General features: G+C 45.1%; 1 long non-coding RNA gene across 1 annotated transcript in view; it reads right to left on the bottom strand.

Moving 5' to 3' along the window:
* Positions 1-6,399: 6,399 nt before the first annotated feature.
* The window catches only part of LOC134349075 (uncharacterized), a 30,457-nt gene continuing 18,917 nt past the window's right edge, over positions 6,400-17,939 (bottom strand). Inside the window, exons 2-3 of the long non-coding RNA XR_010018581.1 lie at positions 12,445-12,554; positions 6,400-9,259 (exon numbers count right to left, since the gene is read on the bottom strand). This is a non-coding gene — a long non-coding RNA (uncharacterized LOC134349075). The remainder of the gene's footprint in view (positions 9,260-12,444; positions 12,555-17,939) is intronic.

Genomic DNA, 17,939 nt, shown 5'->3' with positions numbered 1-17,939 from the left:
GTATATAAATCAATGTTAATCTGAGAGTCTGTGGTGGCATTGGCAGCAAACACATTCCAGTCTGTGTGCTGGAATTGGTGCTGAAGAACACAGTCAGCGCCCTCCAGCCAGATCTTAATAGTCTTCATTGTGGGTTTCACACGTTTAATGACGGGGCTATACTTGGGAAGTAGAAACAATGAAAACTGGTCAGACTGTCCCAGGTGGGGGAGGGTAGTGGCTTTGTAATTGCATCACAAATTATTAGCCTCAATGTGCAGAGGGAATATTGGTCCTCATTAACCCATCTACAAGATGACTTCAACATCTTATCCCCATGACAACCTTGGCCTCCCACATCCCCTTTAAACTTACCTTCTATCACCTTAAAGCTATACCCTCAAGAATTCAGCATTTCTACCCAGGGGAAAAGAACCTTTGGTTGTCTACCCTATCAGTGTCTCTCATGATCTTATAAATTCTATCAGGTCTCCCACAGCATCCGACGGTCCAGAAAAAGCAATTAAAGCTTGTTCAACCTCTAATCACATGCCTTCTAATTCAGGCAGCATTGTGGTAAACCTCTTCTGAACTGTTTTCAAAGCCCCCACATCCTCCTTGAATGGGGCAACCAGAATAGTACATAACACTCCAAGTCTGGCTGAACCAAAGTTTTATCTTGCTCTGATGTGAACTCCTTGCTCTTATACTCAGTGCTCTGCCCAATGAGTGCAAGCATGCCATATGCATAGACCACGTTTTGGGAAATCTAATCATCTTGCTGTACTCCTACCTGCATACAGGCAAAGCTCCAGAGGGAAGGACAACAGGGATGTGGTCGCGAGAGGCAAAGGGGCAGCTACAGGTCTGCTTCAAGTTGGTGGACTGGGCCATTCTAAAGGACCCGAATGAATACGCCACAGTTGTCATGGACCTTATAAAGACACTTTGTGGATGAGTGTCCCCACAAAGTCACTCAGTCTTCTCCAACCAGAAGTCCTGGAAGAAGCAAGACATCTGCAATCTGCTGAAGGCCAGATCAGTGCCTTTCACATCTGACAGGAAAGTAAAATACAAGAAGTCCAGGTGTGGCCTCCCAAACATCAGTGAGACCCATTATAGATTAGGAGACCGCTTCGCCGAGCACCTACACTCCGTTCTCCAGAAGCAGTGGGATCTTCCAGTGGCCACCCATTTTAATTCTACTTCTCATTCCCATTCTGACATGTCAGTCGGTAGCCTCCTCTACTGCCACAATGAGACCACTCTCTAGTAGATGGAGCAATACCTTATATTCCGTCTGGGTAGCCTCCAACCTGATGGTATGAACTTCGATTTCTTGAACTTCTGGTAATGTCCTCCCACTCTTCACCATTTCCCTCTCTCACCTTATTTCCTTACCTGCCCATCACCTCGCTGTGGTGCTCCTCCCCTTCCCTTTCTTCCATGACCTTCTGTCCCCTCCCATCAGACTCCCCTTCTCCAGCCCTGTACCTCTTTCACCAATTGACTTACCAGTTCTTTACTTCACCCCTCCCGGTTTCACCTATCACTTACTACCTTGCATTTCTTTCTTGCCGCCCCCTACCTTCTAACTCTGACCTCATGTTTTTTCTCCAGTTCTGCTGAAGGGTTTTGGCCCGAAACGTTGACTGTACTATTTTCCACAGATGCTGCCTGGCCAACTGAGCCCCTCCAGCATTTTGTGTGTGTTGCTCGGATTTCCAGCATCCGCAGAGTTTCTCTTGTTTGTACAAGAAGTCCAGGCAGTTCTCCTGAAAGCCATCTCACAATCAAAGTGGCATTTCTGGACCAAACTTGAATCAAAGAAGGATGCTTGACAGCTGTAGCAGAATTTGAATTCCATCACCTCCTACAAAGTAAAACCAAGTGATACTGTATAGGTGACAACAAGATTTTGCTCACAGATGCCTTTTATGCTCGTTTTGGCCAACAAAACATGGAGGAACCTTCGCAAACTCTCATAGTCCTGTCGACTTTGTGATTTCAGTGTCTAAGGCCAATGTAAAAGAATCCTTCAGGAGGGTAAACCCATGGAAAATACCCAGCTCAGACAGAATATTTGGCCGAGTTCTGAAGACTTGTGCTATTCAAATGATACGCACAAAATGCTGGTGGAACGCAGCAGGCCAGGCAGCATCCATAGGAAGAAGCACAGTCGACGTTTCAGGCTGAGATCCTTTTTCAGGACTAACTGAAAGAAGAGATTTGGAAGTGGGAGGGGGAGGTGGAGGTGGAGGGGGAGATCCGAAATGATAGAAGACAGGAGGGGGAGGGATAGAGCTAGGAGCTGGAAAGTTGATTGGCAAAAGGGATACAAGGCTGGAGAAGGGAGAGGATCATGGGATGGGAGGCCTAGGGAGAAAGAAAGGGGGAGGGGAGTGCCAGAGGAAGATGGAGAGCAGGCAAGGAGTAATTGTGAGAGGGACAGAGAGAGAAAAAAGGGAAAAAATAATAAATAAATAAGGGATGGGGTGAGAATGGGAGGAGGTGCATTAACGGAAGTTAGAGAAGTCAATGTTCATGCCATCAGGTTGGAGGCTACCCAGACGGAATATAAGGTGTTGTTCCTCCAATCTGAGTGTGGCTTCATCTTGACAGTAGAGGAGGCCAAGGATAGACATATCAGAATGGGAATTGGCCAGAGAAAGCAGGATCTCCCAATGGCCACATATTTTAATTCCAAGCCCCATGCTGCCTGGCCTGCTGTGTTCCACCAGCATTTTGTGTGTGTTGCTTGAATTTCCAGCATCTGCAGATTTCTTTGTGTTTGCTAGTCAAATGAGTAGTGTTTTCACTGAGATCTTTAACCTCTTGCCTTGGCAGTCTGAGGTACCCACCTGCTTCAAGCAGGCTTCACTAAATCCATGCCCAAGAAGAGCATGGAAATCTGCCTCAATGACTATAGTCCAGTAGCACTTACATCCACTGATGAAGTGTTTTAAGATAAAAAATATCAACTCCAACTTGAGGAGCGACTTGGATCTGCTCCAATTTGCCGATCATCACAACAGGTCCACAGCAGATGCCATTTCATTGGCTCTCCGCTCAGCTCTGCATTCAATACTGTTATCCTCTCAAAGCTAATCAATAAGCTTCAAGACCTTCATCTCAATAGTTGCTTCTATTCAGATTGGGGACAATATTTCCTCCGCAATCTCGTCAGCACTGGAGCACCACAAGGCTGTGTGCTGAGTCCCCTGCTCTACTCACTTTACACTTACGACTGTGAGGCTGAGCACAACTCCAATGCCATAGTCAAGTTTGCTGACGACACCACTGTCATTGGCCAATTCAAAGGTGGTAATGAATCAGCATACAGGAGGGAGGTTGAAAATCTGGCTGAGTGGTGTCATAACAATAACCACTAACTCAATGTCAGCAAGACCACAGAGCTGATTATTGACTGCAGGAGGAGGAAAACATGAGCATGAGCCAGTCCTCATCAGGGGATCAGAGGAAGAGAGGGTTAGCAACTTTAAAATCCTTGGCACTATTATTTCAGAGGATCTGTTTTGGGTCCATTACAAAACGGCTTAGCAGTGCCTCTACTTTCTTAGAAGTTTGCACAGAATTGGCATGTCATTCAAAACTTTGACAAACTTCTTTAGCACTGACTGGTTGCTTCATGGCCTGGTATGGAAACACCAATGCCCTTGAATGGAAAATCCAACAAAAAGTAGTGGATACGGCCCAGTCCATCACGGGTAAAGCCCCCCCTCCACCATTGATCAGATTTACAGGGGGCACTGTTGCAGGGAAGTAGATCCTCACCACCCTGGTTCTTCTCATTTCTGCCATCAAAAAGCATGTTCAGGAGCCTCAGGTCCCACACCACCAGCTGCCGCCACAAGATGGGGGTCCCTGTTCAAAGTCCCATGCAAAGGGCAGCACCAGTGACAGTGCTGTGCTCCCTCACTACTGCACCAGAGAGTCATAGAGTTGTATAACATAGAAAAGAGCCCTTCAGTCCAACTGGCCCATGCTGACCAAGATGTTTATTTTACATGAATCTACTTGCCCAGGTTTAGATCTGCCTGGAGTCTAGGTTTCAGCGTTCAAGCCACTGTGGCAGGATGGGTAACTTTGAAATGATTGAGCTAACCACTCGGGCAGTTAGGGACAGACAGTAAATGCTGGCCTTAAAAATGATACCCAGATCCTAAAAATGAATTTATGAAAAGTTCCTATAATGAAGATGCAGTAGGAATTTTGTGACCGTCACTGGATTGAACAGACAAGGGAACTGCGTGTGCTCTGCAGTTCTATTCAATTCAGCCCCGCAGGAAGGGTTTCTTGAGGAAAGCTGTACCATAATATTTTTGGAGATAGTCAGAGGCTTTTTCCCAGGACTGAAATAGCTAGCATGAGAGGGCACAGTTTTAAAGTGCTTGGAAGTAGGTACAGAGGAGATGTCAGGGGTAAGCCTTTTACGCAGAGAGTGGTGAGTGCGTGGAATGGGCTGCTGGCGACAGTGGTGGAGGCGGATACAATAGGGTCCTTTAAGAGACTCCGGATAGGTACATGGAGCTTAGAAAAATAGAGGGCTGTGGGTAACCCTAGGTAGTTCTAAGGTAAGGACATGTTCGGTATAGCTTTATGGGCCGAAGGGCCTGTATTGTGCTGTAGGTTTTCTATGTTTTTATGTTCTATAACAAGAAACCAGAAAGGAAGGTTCAGGGAATATTCCCTCATGCACATGTGAATATAAATGTGTTAAAGTTCACTCACCTCCATTTTCCTGCCCTATGGCTACCTCTCTCTTGTTGGGTCTTAGTCAGCGTGGTTCCTTCCTCAGGGGTGACTCCATGAGGGTTAACCCAACTGCTCCTCCAACAACACACACCACCTTTCAGATTCATAGAGTCATACAGTGTGGAGACATGCCTCTTGGCCCAAGTTGTTCGTGTCTACCCAGATGCCAATCTACACGAGTCCCATTTGGCCCATATCCCTCTAAACATTTCCAATCCATGCATCTGTCCAAATGTCTTTTCAATGTTTTAATTGTATGCCTCTACCACTTCCTCCAGTAGCTTATTCCCATCCCCCTTTGTGTAGAAAACACGCTCCATTAAATCTTTCCTCGCTCACTCTTGATCTTATAACCTCTAGTTTTAGTCTCCCCTACCATGGGAAAAAGACCGTGACTGTCTACCTTTTTTAAGCCCATCATGACTGTATAAGTCTACTACCTCAGCTTTCTATGCTGCAGGGAAAACAGCCCCAACCCATCTAGTCTCTCCTTATAATTAAAGCCACCCCCACCATCCAGGTAACGTCAGTGTGAAGTTTACTGCAGCTTAATCACACTCTTCCAATGGCACGGCGACCAATCTGTACAGAATACTCTGTGCAGCCTTATCAGCAATTTATGTAACCATAACATGACGTCCCAACTCCTATATTCACTGCCTCGTCCAATAAAGGCACCCACGCCAAATGCCTTCCGAACGAGCTCAGAAATGGAGAACCCTGAGCAAACACAAAACATGTAATAACACCAGAGGTCAGGATCGAACCCTGGTCAATAGAGCTGTGAGGCAGTAGATCTACCCAGCTGTTTCACTGTGTCACCCTATTACATGGTCTTTGACTCCTTGAGACTAGGGAACCAAGCCTGAGATTTGGATAGGAGCAGCTTCTAATTCTGCTCTCGACCAATGACCCACGTTTTGCAGCAGAAGCTAATCAGACTCTGGAGCTTTTGGAGTGAGAAGGAACAGCAGCTCCACCCCTCCCCCACTCTGTTAACCCAGGCGCGCTGAGACTAAATATAGTCCAAGCTGAGGTCACAGTGAACTCAGCACAGAAAGGGTAACAATCCTGGCTCAGACTTACAAACCCGCCAGGAATTAAAAACACTGCTCTCAACAATGAAACATCACAATAGTTGAAATGTGACTTGTATAAATTTGGTTTGAATGCTTCTCTGGGTGTGATAAATGATAGTCTGGGCTCGTACTGTAACTGAGGGGCAAAGGCTGTTGGTTTTCCAGCTGGCATGGGAAGGTGCAAAGGCATTTAATGAGACAGAGCCTCCCAGGGCTGTCTGCTGCAGCTGGCCGGGAGTCGATCTCTCTGATGTCACCAAGTGTAAACTGTTGTATTCAGTTGCTTATATTTCCATATGGCACATGTTCCTGAAGTCTGACGGTCGAGTTCATCAAGTTTGTGCTGGCTCTCAGGGAAAATGCATTCCTCTCCCTACTTCCCCAGACCATTAAGCCTCCATCTCTCTCTCTCTGGGACACTGGAGACCAATTTGCAATTTAGGAGGCACAAGAGGCTGCAGATGAGGAAATCCAGATCAGAAATCTGCCAGAGGAGCTCAAAGGCTCAAGCACTATCTGCTGGTTTCCTCAGATGCTGCCTGACTTGCTGAGTCCTTCCAGGAGTCTGTAATTCAGACCAGGTACGTATAACTAGAATATTTATTGCCAATCCCGAGTTGCTCTCGAGAGGGTGGCCGATGAGCTGCCTTCTTGAACAACTTCACTGCTTGAGTGGCAGGTGCATGCACTGGGGACAGAGCTCCACGATTCTGACCCAGCGAAGGTGAAGTAGCAGTGATATACTTCCAAGTCAGCATGGAGTGTGGCTCGGAGGGCAACTTCCATTTGAAGATATTCCTTTGCTTTTGCTGCCCTTGTCCTTCTGGTCCCTTCAGGTCGTTATAGCTGGGGGTGGTAATGGGAACAAGCTCCCACTACCTGTTAAATACTCCCAAAGGCATGTGCCTCAAATAGCCTGTGACAATCAAGTCCAGCTCCTGACCTTCACGTGTGGCCTAGCACTGAGCCCGGTGGAACTGCTTCTACTGACAGGAGAAAGGGGCAAAGGTGGGTTACTGGCACTTAAAACCAGTCCCTTCGGGCAGATGGGGTTCATCAGTCGTGGTTGGCAGCTCATCTGGGAGAAGGAAAACTCTTGATCTCAAACTTCTGCTGCCTTTCAGCTATTACCCACTCATGTAGAAGTCTTTGGGAGTAAACCCCAAGGGAAAAATCCAGAGCTGGAGCCCCTAAGGCAGTCCCATGTTGAGTTCAATGCTGACTGGTAACTCCTGCAACTCCACTGGTGCTAGACTTTATCGGTCTCTGCCGTTCTTTGGGTTCATCAGTTGTTTGGCGAGGGGAGCTTGCTATCTGGGCAAGAGTTTTCTCTCCATATCGTACTGCCCTGTATCATGTAGACATCCGTGATTGACCCTGATCAACGGACGCCTTCCTTGTCCTTCTGGCTGGTAGGGGTTGTGGGTTTGGAGGGTGTTGTCTAGGGAGGGTTGGTGAGTGGCTGCAGTGGGTCGTGTAGATGGTACAGATTGTTGCCACTGTGTGTTAGTGACAGAGGGAGTGAGTGGTTGTGGATGGGGAGCTTGACAAGTGGGCTCCTACATCCTGTTTGCTGCTGAGCCTCTGTGTTGTTGAAGTTGCACTCATCCAGGCAAGTGAAAGTGTTCCATCACACTCCTGATGTCAGCCTTGTGGCTGGTGAGTAGGATCAAAGCTTGTGACATTTAACACACACACTAATCAAGAACCTATCAACCTCCACTTTAAATGTACCCATTGACTTAGCCTACACAGCCATCTGTGGCAATGAATTCCACTGATTCACCACCCTTTGGCTCAAGAAACTCCTCAACGTCTCTGTTCTAAAGGAATGTCTTCTATTCTGAGGCTGTGTCCCCTGGTCCTAAACTACCCCACTACAGGAAACACCCTCTCCATGTCCACTCTGTCTAGGGCTTTCAATATTCAGTGGGTTTCAATGAGATTCCCCCCCATTCTTCTAAACGGCAGAGAGTACAGGCTCCGAGACATCAAGAGCTCCTCATATGTTAACCCTTTCATTACCAGGATCATTCTCGTGAAGTTCCTCTGGAATCTCTCCATTGCCAGCACATTTTTCTTTCTTGGATAAGGGGTCCTAAACTGCTCACAATACTGCAAGTGTGGTCTAATATTCTAGCCTTCTCATCCATTGACTTGTCTGGTGGCCTTCTCCATCTCCAGCCAGTGGTGAGAGATTGACCTGTGGCTCACCACGCTGACTGTCTCTGGCTTTGTATCCTCGGCACCCGTTGTGGTGCAGAGGTAGACAGACTGATCCGTGGCTGGTGTCGCACTGGAACAAGCTTCAGGACATCTCACTGCATCTTTACCAGTTCCGATTATGGGAGTGATTATCTTTCCTGTCTCTACAAGGAGTGGCAAGGCAGCTTAGTGGTTGGCATGGCGCTTTACAGCTTCAGCAATTGGGGTTCAATTCCCTGTGAGGATGTTCTCCCCGTGACCGCGGGCGTTTCCTGTAGGTGCTCCAGTTTCCTCCCACATACGCTCCAGTGACGTATGGTTTAGTAAGCTGTGGCTTGCAGTGTTGGTGTTGAAAGCAGAGCAACACTTGCGGGCAGCCCCCAGCACACCCTTGGACTGTGTTGGCTGTTGATGCAAACAACACATTTCAATGTTTTGATTACATGTGTCAAATAAAGTGATTCTTTATTTTTTGAAAATTCCATCGTTCCTCCCATGTTCCTTTGCGTTCATTACCTTCTCCGGGCATGTCACAGCCTGCTTCCAGTGCCGGCTGGTTGTATATGATCAGCACATGGCTCGTTGGTTTCAACTGCACCACCTCGGGACGGCTGCCACATCAAGTCAAGTGAAATGTCACAGGACACCCTGGCACCAACATACACTGAATCAACCTCACCTGGTACAAGGTGCAGTGAGCTCGACAGACGTTGTGAGTCTGACCCAGTCTTGACCACGCATGGCTCATCTCAACCTGCTGTTTGTCATTGACTGAATATAGACATGATTTTCCAATCCACATCCCACCCACTCTTTCTCAGGTCTGGGCTCTTCTGTTTTGGCTGTTCATTGCTATTTCTAAACAGCAACTTCATTATCTCCATCTTGTGTAATGGAATGGATTGAAAATTCACTAATCAGCTGCCCTGTACTTGAGAGAGCCCCTAAACTCAGCATTCTCAGCTCCATTGAGCAAGTGTCAGTGGATTCCCCTAACCCTGGTTGCATGTAGAGATCCAAAAGCACTCAGCTCATTCACTTCCGGGCTTGAAGTGTGCCTGCAGTGTATCGAACATGTCCTGGAACGCGAGTGCAGACCTCTCCTCCCCTACCTTTGACAACAATCACATCTTGGCCTTCATTTCCTCTAATTTATCCTCCACAGCTAGATCAAAACACAGAGTAAAATTGTCTCTCCAATCTTCACACAGGCACTTGACCTGAAATCCAAAATCAAAGTCAAAGTAAATTTATTATCAAAGTACGTATATGTCAGCATATGCTACCTTCTGCTAATTTAGGAATCATTTTCTTGCAGGCATTTACAGGAAAATAAAATAAATACATTAGAATTTATGAAAATCTATACATAAATAAAGAACCAATGTGCAAAAGAAGACAAATAGTGGGAGGAGAGAGAGCAGCGTGCCGCGCGTGCTCAGCCCTCCGGTGAAAAATGATATTGTATCTGTTAAATAGGGGCCGTGGACAATTCTGATTTGATGGAGATGGACGTGAAAGCACAGAGGAACATATGGAGAAATTTCTGAAACGCTCGTTCGTTGCTGTCGTAACTGTGCAGTCGGGAATCTTCCGGAGGGAAGGCCTCAAAATCCCTGGCTTTGCCTGCTGTTAGCGACCGAGATTGAGGTCGAATCGTTCGGACAGAGATGGCGCTCAGTACTCAGTGTTGGAGAGCTGATTTGGAGGCTTGAAGTTTTTGGATGACTCAGAGACGGATTGTGGTCGGGCATGACAGGAAGAGTTTTTCTTCCTTCTCCCGTCTGCGTGCGATGTGGGACATTTGAGAGACTTTGAACTTTTACTGTGCTCATGGACTTCTTCATCAAGTTATGGTATTGTTGCACTGTTGTAACTAGATGTTATAATTATGTGGTTTTGTCAGTTTTTTCAGTCTTGGTCTGTCCTATGTTTTGTGATATCACACCGGAGGAAATATTGTATCATTTCTTAATGCACGCATTACTAAATGACAATAAAAGAGGACTGTGTGTCTTCATAATCTAATTAAAGTATGTTTAATGTTTTATTGTTTTACAACATTGAATTTGGCTTCTTTTGACACTAATCAACAGAAAAAGACTTTGTGTCAAAGTGAAAACAGATCTCTACAAAGTAATCTAAATTAATTATAGATATAAAATACAAAATAATTGATTGCATAAGTATTCACCCTCTTCAAGTTAGTATTTAGTACCTTTGGCAGCAATTAAAGCCTTGAGTCTGTGTGGATAGGTCTCTAACAGCTTTGCACATCAGGACACTGCAATTTTTCCCCCATTCTTCTTTACAAAACTGCTCAAGATCTGTCAGATTGCATGGGGATCATGAGTGAACAGCCCTTTTCAAGTCCAGCCACAAATTCTCAATTGGATTGAGGTCTAGACTCTGACTTGGCCACTCCAGGACATTAACTTTGTTGTTTTTAAGCCATCCTGTGTAGCTTTGGCTTTATAATTGGGGTCATTGTCTTAGTAGAAAACAAATCTTCTCCCAAGTCACAGTTGTCTTGAAGACTGCACCAAGTTTTCCAACAGGATTTCACTGTATTTTGCTGCATCCATTTTACCCTCTACCTTCACAAGCCTTCCAGGGCCTGCTGCAGTGAAGCATTCCCACAGTATGATACAGCCACCACCATACTTCACGGTAGAGATGGTGTGTTTTTAATTATGTGCAGTGTTTAGCTTACGCCAAACATAGCATTTAGTTTGATGGCCAAAAAGCTCAATTTTGGTTTCATCAGACCATAGAACCTTCTTCCAGCTGACTTCAGAGTCTCCCACATGCCTTCTGGCAAACACTAACTCAGATTTCATGTGAATCTTTTTCAACAGTGGCTTTCTCTTTGCCACTCTTCCATAAAACTGTGACTAATGAAGCACCAGGGCAACAGTTGTTCTATGTGCAGTCTCTCCCATCTCAGTCACTGAAGCTTGCAACTCCTCCAGAGTTGTCATCGGTCCCTGGGTGGCCTCCCTCACCAATCCCCTTCTTGCACAGTCACTCAGCTTTCGAGGGTGACCTGCTCCAGGCAGATTTACAGCTGTGCCATATTCTTTCCATTTCTTGATGTTGACTGAACTGTACTCCAAGGGATGTTCAGTGACTTGGAAATTTTCTTGCATCCATCTCCGGACTTGTGCTTTTCAATAAGCATTTTGCGGGGTTGCTTGGAGTGTTCTTTTTCTTCATGGTGTAGTTTTTGCCAGGATACTGACCCATCAGCAATTGGACCTTCCAGATACAGGTGTATTTTTACTACAATCAATTGAAACACCTTGACTACACACAGTGATCCCCATTTAACTAATTATGTGACTTCTAAAACCAATTGGCTGCACCAGTGATGACTTGGTGTGTCATATTAAAAGGGGTTAATACAATCAATTATTTGTGTTTTATATTTGCAATTAATTTATATCACTTTGTAGAGATCTATTTTCACTTTGACACGAAAAGTTTTTTTCTGTTGATCAGTGTCAAAAGAAGCCAAATTAAATCAACAGTGATTCAATGTTGTAAAACAATAAAACATGAAAACTTCTGAGGGGGGGGCGATGAATATTTTTTATAGGCACTGTATAGTTAGGGTGCCTAAGACTTTTGCACAGAACTGTATTTGTCAATGTTGGGTGGAGAGCAAGTTTTAAAATCTGGCAGGAGCAAAGGATGTTTGGAATGGCGAGGGTGGGGTGTGGGACAGGTGGCAGAGGAGTGGCAGGGGTGGGGGGCTGAGACACACCCAGCCCTGAGACACCAGGTAAGGCTATTTGATTCCAAACATTTGGTTTATTGATCATTACAGACTGTCTCTCTAGTGCTTCCCACTCCTTCCCCTCTCCCTTCTCCTTTTCCCAATCATGGTACCCCTCTTCCTGTCCCCTCCCCACTCTCAGTCTACAATAGGGACCCAGATCAGAATGAGGTATATTGTCACTCATAGATGTCAGGATTTATTTTTGCAGCCATGGTACAATGCAAAACATAAAATACTGTAATACTGTGCAATAATCTTAGGCCCCCCAGCTATGTACGTGTGCCTAAGACTTTTGTATATGAGGCTGTGGAATCAGTTCAGAGTTTGGGTGAGTAAAGTTATTCATGCTGGTTCAGGAGTTTGATAGTTGAGGGGTAATAACTGTTCCTGAACCTGGTGGTGAGGGACCTGAGACTTTTGTTCCTCCTGCCTGATAGAGGAAATTGCAGTGTCACAGTAGCACTACAAGTGCACAGATATACAAATATTAGAAGTAAGGAAGAATCTAAAAAATGTTAGTAGTGAGAAGAATGCCAGTGATCTGGGCACTAGCAAATGCTCTATCGTGCATTCCCTCAATAGAATCATGCACCTCATTACCTCTAAGTACACATTCACCTTTACCTCTTTGGGGTGAGAACATTTTTCCTCATTTGGGCCTGGCCAGTCTAACTTCATCACCTTATCAACCAGCACTTCTGGCAGTATGTCTCGGTATTGCTCACTTTAAAATTCTGGAAAATAGCAATTGAAATTAATGATAAATTACTTTTCAAAACTAAAGCAGACAACATTTGTTACTCTGTTCCCCCCCCCCGCCACCCCCGACATACACAGTGCATCTGGAACATTACCCGCTATAAAACTTTGCAACAATACAATTGGTCCCCTGAGCCAATCCTTAAAGGGATAGAGCCTTAGGACAACAAGGATAGTTCAGAGTCAATATTGTACATGCCACAGTTATGGCAGATTGGATGGTGGTGCCCACTGGAGCAGCCAGTGCTCTCAGGAATGATGGAGTGAAGTCCGTCCTTCACCCTGACTGACTCACCCTCACACATCAGCAGGCCCACGTCCCAAAGTCTGCACTAGCATTCCTATGACGCCATGATATACTGAGAAGGGCTGAGACTATCTGCAGTCAGATAGCTGTGCCTGTGTCTGAAAGGGTTGCCAGGTCTACAGTTCTGCAGACTTGGGAAATCCCAAAGCAGAAGTGAAGAGGCAGTTGAACAGAAAGTGAGTGTGGCTTTCCTCTCTTGCTCTGTGCCTAGAAACAGTCTGTGGCTAATGCGAAGAGCCACACAGTTGTGTCCTTTCCAAGCTCAGGATGTGAGTCATATGTTTGCAAAATATTGTTGTGTTGCCAGTCCTCAGGGTTGTGACATCATTGTTGAGGCAAGGACATTACAATTGGCCTTTTTCCATGCCCTACCAAGAGGTGTTTGTGAGTCAGTGAGTGACTACGTTGAAGTAACATTATCCGTGAGCCGAAATAATCGCTTTCAGCCTGGTACTTTTTAAAGGATTATTTTATGTGACCAAGTGACCTTATCACTGTATCAATTTTATAGAAAGTTTAAGGGAGGCTGTGTATGAGGGTCTTCCATAAAGAGGTCTCACTTTGTGACTCCTTGTGTGTTTATCTGCACACTCTGCAAATGGATTTTATTTGGTGAAACACATTGCAACACTGGTGATGGAGTTGACATGACAAGGGATCATTGTGGAGTATATGTTCTCTGCAACAATTGTGGAGATGGTTGGTTCTACCTTGACAGACTGACACTGGGAAATTCCCAATCAATCATGGTGAGATGAAGTGAGGGAAAAACAGTCCATGCAAAATTGATTGCAAAGTACAAGCCAATATTATAAAATTTGGCTGGTGGACAATGCAGTGGCAGACCAGCCCCAGACAGGGTTTATGGTAAATTTCAGAGGCTGCAACAAATCATAGACAGAAGGAAGAGAGGGTTTATACCCCAGTAGATGTCATTACTGAGATAGAGGACAAGTGAGAAGGTGCTTGTGATGAGGCTACACGTGAACACAAGGAGGTGATTTTGCCAGACACACCAATGTGGAAGGGTGTGGAGGCTCAGGAGAGGCACAGAAAAGGTTTCCTCGGAAGTTGCCTCAATCAGAAGGCTATAAAGAATGGTTAGACACATTAGGATTGTTTTCTCTGGAGCAACAGAGGTGAAGGGAAATCTGATAGAGGTTAGTAAGATTATGAATCAGAATCAGAATCCGGTTTATTTTCACTGACATACGTCGTGAAATTTGTTCTGCTGTGGCAGCAGTGCAGCGTGATACATAAACAAATACTATAAGTTACAATAAGAAATACATTAAACAAAGTAGAACAAAAACAGACAAAAATAACGTTCATGGACTGTACAGAAATCTGATTGGCAGTGAAGACGAAACTTTTCTTAAAACATTTGAGTGTGCATCTTCAGGCTCCAGTACTTAATTGCTTGGCATTATCATTTCAGAGGATCTGACTTGGGGCGTGCATGTAAGTGCCATTACAAGGAAGCCACGGCAGTGCCTCTAATTCTTATGGTTTTAATTTCTTCGAAGTTTGTACAGATTGAACATGTCATCTAAAACTTTGACAAACTTCTATAGATACACAATGGGGAGTATCCTGACTGGTTGTATCATGGCCTGGCATGGAAACACCAGTTCCCAAGCATGGAAAAGCCTACAAAAGTAGTGGATATAGCCCGGTCCATCACAAGAAAATACCCCCCCCTCCCATCATTGAGCACATCTACAAGGAGCACTGCCACAAGAAAGCAGTATTCATCATCAAAGACCCTCATCACCCAGGCCATGGTCTATTCCCACTACCACCATCACGCAGAAGGTAGAGGAATTCAGGCACCACATGACCAGGTTTGGGAACAGTTATTACACTACAACCATCAGACCTCAAAACCATGTGGATAATTTCACACACCTAGACGCTGAAATGATTCCAGAACCTATAGGTTCTCTTTCAAGGACTCTACAACTCATGCTTTTATTATTTTCCATCGATCTATCTAATCTGTCTATCCATCTGTCTATTTATGTCTGTTTATTTATCTATCAATCTATCTATGTAATCTGTCTATCTGTCTATCAATCTGTCTATTCATCTGTCTATTTATCTATCTATCTATCTGTCTATCCATCTGTCTATTTATCTGTCTATCAGTCTATCTGTCTATTTATCTGTCTATTTGATCTGTCTATTTAATCTGTCTGTCTATTTATTTATTTGTCTGTTTGTTTGTTTATTTGTGCCAACGCCAGCAAAGTGATAGGATCCCCAGCAATGAGTAAAGGTCCCATCAGCACGAATGCATTGTAGTCTGACGGGTTGCATCATGCACCTGGAGTATTGTGTACAGTTTTGGTCTCCAAATTTGAGGAAGGACATTCTAGCTATTGAGGGAGTGCAGCGTAGGTTCACGAGGTTAATTCCCGGGATGGCAGGACTGTCATATGTTGAAAGATTGGAGCGACTGGGCTTGTATACACTGGAATTTAGAAGGATGAGAGGGGATCTGATTGAAACATGTAAGATTATTAAGAGATTGGACACGCTAGAGGCAGGAAACATGTTCCCAATGTTGGGGGAGTCCAGAACCAGAGGCTACAGTTTTAGAATAAGGGGTAGACAATTTAGAACGGAGTTGAGGAAAAACTTTTTCACACAGAGGGTTGTGGTTCTGTGGAATGCTCTGCCTCAGAAGGCAGTGGAGGCCAATTCTCTGGATTCTTTCAAAAAAGAGTTAGACAGAGCTCTTAAAGATAGTGGAGTGAAGGGATATGGGGAGAAGGCAGGAAAAAGGTACTGATTGTGGATGATCAGCCATGATCACAGTGAATGTTGGTGCTAGCTCGAAGGGCCGAATGGCCTACTCCTGCACCTATTGTCTATTGTCTGATAGAGCAATTTGAATGTGTATTCTGATGGGTTGTATCATGGTCTGATAGAGCAATTCGAATGTGCAGGACAGTAAGAAGGTGCAGAGAGTAGTGGATTCAGACCAATATGTCAGAGAGACATCCCTCCCTTCATCGGTGGTACCTACAGGAGGTTCTGTCTCAACAAGGCAGTACCTGACATCAAAGACTCCCCAGCATCCAGACCATGTCATCTTCTTGTAGCCACCAACAGTAGAGCCAGACTGCTGGAGGAATCAGCAGGTCAGGCAGCGTCTATGGGCTGAGACCTTTCCTCAGGACCCACACCGCCAAATTCAACAGCAGCGATTTCCTTGCAACCATCTGCTTTCTGAACCAACGTGCACATCCCCGATCATTATCTTAATGCAGCAACACTGTGATCACTTTGTGGTACAATGGACTTCGTCATTGTTTGTTCTGCGTCCTTCCTTGTATAAGTTTGCATAACTTGTGTATTTTCTTGTGAAGATTGTGTCCCTAATGTTCTGTGTCCACGATGTTGCTGGAATTAGGCCTTCCATGTACAGGTGCACATGACAATAAACTCGACTGACAAGTAGCAAAAGAAACGACTATGGTCAAAAGTCCTGTCGTTGATTCCATGAGAACCACAGAGTCACAGTCCTTTTGGTTTAGCGCAGTAAAATGCACGGAAGGCTGGACAGAACACAGTGATCCAGAGTTGTGGTAACCCAGCTGAGTACAACAGAAGGAAGGCGATGATGGGTCAAACCCCACAGATGAGAAGTTAGCACAACATTGAGATGGACGAGTAGTGTTTGGACACAATGTACACCACAAGTAGCGATGAAGAAAATGACAGTAGTGGTTTCAAAATGAAAATAAAAATTGTTACAGAGCGAGCCGTAGACTGCACCATCCAGGGGAGGAACACTCCAGTACCAGACTGCCCCATAGTTTTCCAAAGGCCTTTGACAAGGTGCCGCACATATGGTCAAGGTGCTGCTTAGCAACATAAGAGCCTATGGAATTACAGGGAAGTTACTAGCGTGGGTGGAGCGTTGGCTGGTCGGCAGAAAACAGAGAGTGGGAATAAAGGGATCCTATTCTGACTGGCTGCCGGTTACCAGTGGAGTTCCACAGGGGTCGGAGTTGGGGCCACTGCTTTTTACGATGTATGCCAATGATTTGGACTATGGTATTAATGGATCTGTGGCTAAATTTGCAGATGATACAAAGATAGGTGGAGGAGCAGGTAGTGTTGAGGAAACAGAGAGCCTGCAGAGAGACTTCGATAGTTTAGGGGAACGGGCAAAGAAGTGGCAAATGAAATGCAATGTTAGAAAGAGTATGGTCATGCGCTTTGGTGGAAGAAATATACGAGCAGACTATTATTTAGATGGGGGGAGAATTCAAAATTCAGAAACGCAAAGGGACTTGGGAGTCCTTATGCAAGATACCCTAAAGGTTAACCTGCAGGTTGAGTCGGTTATGAAGAAGGCAAATGCAATGTTGGCATTTATTTCTAGAGGTATAGAATATAAAAGCAGGGGTGTAATGTTGAGGCTCTATAAGGCACTCGTGAGACCAAACCTGGAGTATTGTGTGCAGTTGTGGGCTCCTTATCTTAGAAAGAATATACTTACATTGGAGAGGGTTCAGAGAAGATTCACGAGAATGATTTCAGGAATGAAAGGCTTACCATATGAGGAACATTTGGCAGCTCTTGGGCTGTATTCCATGGAGTTCAGGAGAATGAGGGGGGATCTCATAGAAACATTTCGAATGTTAAAAGGCCTGAACAGATTAGATATGACAAAGTTATTCCCCATGGTAGGGGATTCTAGGACAAGAGGGCACGACTTCAGGATTGAAGGACGTCCTTTTAGAACTGAGATGTGGAGAAATTACTTTAGTCAGAGGGTGGTAAATCTGTGGAATTTGTTGCCACGAGCGGCTGTGGAGGCTAAGTCATTGGGTGTATTTAAGGCAGAGATAAATAGGTTCTTGATTAGCCAGGGCATCAAAGGGTATGGAGTGAAGGCAGGGGAATGGGGATGACTGGAAGAATTAGACCAGCCCATGATTGAATGGCAGAGCAGACTTGATGAGTCGAATGACCTACTTCTGCTCCTATATCTTATGGTCTTGTGGTCTTATTACTAGACTGGTCCATACAGGGGAGG

This window comes from Mobula hypostoma, chromosome 1, assembly GCF_963921235.1.
Source record: "Mobula hypostoma chromosome 1, sMobHyp1.1, whole genome shotgun sequence".
In the NCBI taxonomy this organism is placed as follows: domain Eukaryota; kingdom Metazoa; phylum Chordata; class Chondrichthyes; order Myliobatiformes; family Myliobatidae; genus Mobula; species Mobula hypostoma.
Note: the sequence above shows the minus strand (reverse complement) of the source record. Positions and strands in the feature narration are given on the sequence as shown.